The following is a 4,263-nucleotide window of genomic DNA, read 5'->3' as shown; positions in this document are numbered from 1 at the left end:
CACCCACTCCTTGTTCTTTCACTCACCTGCATGAACCAACCTTCCCAAAATGCCCCTGGCCAACACAGCTTTAGGAGATCACTCATTCTCGCAGCAAAATCTGTTCTTTCAACAAATGGCAGGACAACACTTGCAGGCTTTTGCAAGACCACGGGCTCAAAGACGGTCAGAGAGACAGAAAATCCTGTTAAAGGGAGCAGCAGTGGAAGACATGAAATAAAAAGCTCACCTATGTTTCAGTGACACTGTCCAGACCGATATCTTGAAGAAAACAGCTGACTGGCCACAGGTCATTCTTTGCCAAGAGTGATTACCAGTTTCCAAGTTATGGACCATAAGAAAAGTCTTACAAGGGCTACTCCAAGAAGAAATCACCTAGTTATGGGGCAGGATGAAGGAAGTGCACCCGGCTTTTGAGCAATATTGGGCACAAGGAACTTCAGGATATTTAATCTGAGTTTCTGTATATCTTTAGTCAAGTTGTATATCCAAGGAGAGAGAAGTGTTAGGAAGGAGATACAACATGAAATTTCCTTGTGCACTTCATTGTCTTACAGATTTAAGTGATACTGCGAAATTGCTTTTTACACTGACTCTTAAATACAATAAATATTTGCAATATACAATATTACAATTGTACATACAATACAATCATTTGTACCTTTTTATATTACAGTATTGTAAACACTTTTTCTGCTGTAATTATATCTCAATCATATAGGTGTTTCCATAACTAAAACTACAGTAAAATGGAGAATAAAGTTCTCAGAAATCACTCCTTACTCCAATCCATCCACACAACACTGCAACTAAAAACTGATGGGGTTCTGTGGGATAGCAAGCTGAGTGGCATTATCATGTAAAACTGTTTGGTGCTGTACTCTTGTAAACCTCCCCCCCTTGTGCACAAGGAAAGGGGGGCTTCTAGCGAATCCCACCACAAATGCATGTCCTAAGGTGAAGCAATATTTTCACAATTGATTCAGATGTCAGTGAGAATTAGCATGACCCAAATGATACTATGTTTGAGCTTGAATTGAAAATAAACCTGTTATGTTTTTGCACTCTTATTTCATTGACCCAACAACATGAGTTCTCTTCACAAAGCTGCTGCATTTCCCACACAAGAAAGGTGGGTTATTCCTACATCCTCCCCTCCTCAGCGACTGGGTGGCAGGAATTATTCCTACTAGCACGGGGCTAGGAGGATTACTGTCACGGTACTCCCTCTACCCCAGCACCCAGGTTTGACCTCCCTGAGTACCTGGAGCCAGATTCAAGCATCAGAACTCTCTGTGAGGACACAGGATGCTGCAGACACGAGTTGCAAGCATAAACACAACACGTAACCTAACCGGTCTTACTCCAGGGTGCCGGGAGTACAGCAACGCTTTGGGGGTTTTTTGTACTTGGGAGACAAGGAGGCTCCATGTGCGACATAGAAGTAGGTTTTAAGTCCTCCCCCAAACAGCTAAATGTCTTTGCCCTCAAAAACTGGTGGCAGCAGCTCCTCCCTGCAGGAACACTGACAAGCCTTGCAGCTCAGCAGGCTCTGCTCCCCGGACACCAACACAGACTGAACAGCACAGATGCAAGACACACTAGGGATTTTTTGATTACCTAAGGACCTTGAAGGCTAAAGTAAGTATTGTCTGTCAGCACAGACAGCCCTGGTTTATTTTGGTGCATGGCAGAAGGATACTTTTTTCTCAGATCCCACTTTTCAGATCGAGGAGGACACACTGAAGCAGCTTTCATTTCACAGGTCACGCTGATCCAGTCAAACACGTCACTTCTTACAATGGGAGGATAAGGCGGCATCCCAGAGAGTTTAGGGACTAAAGAAAACAACTTCTTCCACGTAACAGGGTCAAGGATACAGACACCTTTTGTGGAAACAAACACTTGATGTTCTCTCAGAAACAGGCAGGAGTAGCTGGCAGACACAGCAAAGCCTCTCCGCAGTGACACTGCTGTGAGCATGGCCCCTGCTCCTTGTCTCAAGAGACTCACTTTCCCAACATCTCTATCTAACCCCACATGCTTTATTTCTGTCTCCAGATGGCAGGGGCAACAAAAAATTACCCCAAGAGAGTAGAGAGGACAGTTTATACAGTATTGCCCCCTATATAGCACAACCTCAGGGAGCATTCCCTCTCCCTACTACCCAATCCTGCAAAAGCCAGGCACCTGCAATTACACACATCTATAAAGGCACAGACAGATTCTTGAAGCCCTCAACGTAAAGAGTGACCCAAAGCACTGCCACACCTGCAGCAGAACATTTGTAGCACAGCAGACAGAGCCTGCACAGCTTCCCACTCTGGTGATGTACAAAAGGAAGTTCAGCAAATAAAGTTCCGTGCTTTTGTCTCAAACAGAAAAACATCTGGCCCAGCCCTGCTAATGTGCAAGAAATTCTTTAGTGCTATCGAAGGCATGAGTTCAAAGACACAAAACCCCTCTCCTGCTTCATTAATTATAAAGTTTCCAGGGGTGTGTGATCATTCCAAGGGAGGTTTGACACTGCAAAGGCCTGAAAAACCCTGCAGCCCCAGATAAAAGCACCTCAGAAGTCTGCACTTGCTGTGACATCTCCCTCTGGGATAAACATGGCTTCTTCTCCTCCCCCTCATAAAAAATGTGCATTCTTCAGTGCAGCCAAGGCTCCAACACCAGGAGAACAGCTCTAGAACAGACTTCTCAGTTATCTGGGGACATCTGTAAAGAAAGAAGGTGGGAAGGACAGAGCACACACACCAGCGCAGAGAAGGAACTCAGCAGTTCCCCTAAATTTTACTTTGGATCACATCAGTTCAAATTTTTACAGTCTACTCTCTCAGTGAAGCTACTTATTACAGGTATTAGAAATTGCTAAACACTGTAGCATTATAGTTGCTAATTAAACAAATGCATCATCTTCAGGCTTGCTCTTCCCTTCTGCCAGTATGAACTGCCACTGTATCTAAGGGAAAATATGGAAGAGAACACCAGTAATGGGGCAAAACATCTTGTAACTTCTGAAAACACTTACTGCATGATGCAACACCTGGTAACTAACTTAACAAATCCTCAGGAAATATACTACTATTTGGAAGGTATCATTTAAAAAATGAAATTGCTGGCATCCCTGAAGGACATGAGGAATCCTTAAGGATTCTGGCATAATGCACACTGGGGGCACCTATAGGTTCATCTGCAAAGAAGAAACCGTTTGTTCTATCCTGCTGTTCAGTTTTTACTAAATGCCCCATGACCAACATGTCCTTATTTGAGATCTGGACAGACAAGGTGGTTGTCCCAAAAACACTTACCTGTGGACAGCTCTGAAGAGCCAGTTGTGGGCAGTTCAGCACTTCATTACAAAGGCTGCACAATGAGAATCCAGAATTTGAAGGTTTTATCCTGTGAAAAAAACTCCAGAAAAAAGCCAGAATAAAAGGAATTTTGAATTTAAATATCTTTGAACCCCGGAATGCAGAGTTGCATGTCCGAGAGCAGTCACAGTCTGCAGCCAGGCATCACCTCTACTGAACTCATCTGCCTCACCTGATGGCTGGGTTCTGCATGTGTGGTTCTTTTGAATTCCTGTTTATTGACAGCATTAAGCTGCTCTAAGACAAGTTGAAGCAGATAGAAGGGAACAGGAAACTTACAGACACAGACAAGGGATGGTTATGTCCCAAGGTTTGTCTGCACAAAAGTTGAGCAGGCTCAGACACAGGAGAACTGCAGAGACCTCCTGGAAGAAAGCAAGTTCTTAAGAAGTAAGTTCTGTTCACTCATTGATAACCTACTTTCCTCAAGGAAAGACTGAATATATTCCCAAAGAGAGGCCACAGAGGCATTTTAATGCAGCAGTTCAACTGGACTGCCCAGATAGCAACCAGGCTGACACAGCTCACACAGCAGCTGCTCTGTGGATGAACCTCAACCTGTCCGTGGGTCCTCCTCCCATCCAGTGTCATTGCCCATTCCAACAACTCTCGTCTCCAAGAGCCATGACCACAATCAGAATTCAGCCAGTCATTCCTCAGCTGTTTTGCAGCACTTCAAAAGCATCGTGCGTGGCAAGATAAAGACACCAGATACTACACAGACAGTAAAGGGCAGAAGTTGCATGAACCAGGGAATATTAAGAAATTCTACTAAGACAAATTAACTGGAGAAAATGGAGGTAGCCTAAAGTAAAGAGGAATTATATTCCTAGTTCCTTGAAAAACATAGCTATGCTGTAACGCAAAAGGTGTTGATCCAAGTTCC

Source organism: Myiozetetes cayanensis, unplaced genomic scaffold (genome assembly GCF_022539395.1).
Source record: "Myiozetetes cayanensis isolate MyiCay16 unplaced genomic scaffold, myiCay2020 scf36, whole genome shotgun sequence".
In the NCBI taxonomy this organism is placed as follows: domain Eukaryota; kingdom Metazoa; phylum Chordata; class Aves; order Passeriformes; family Tyrannidae; genus Myiozetetes; species Myiozetetes cayanensis.
The sequence above is the reverse complement of the archived record's forward strand: the minus strand, read 5'-3'. Positions refer to the sequence as shown.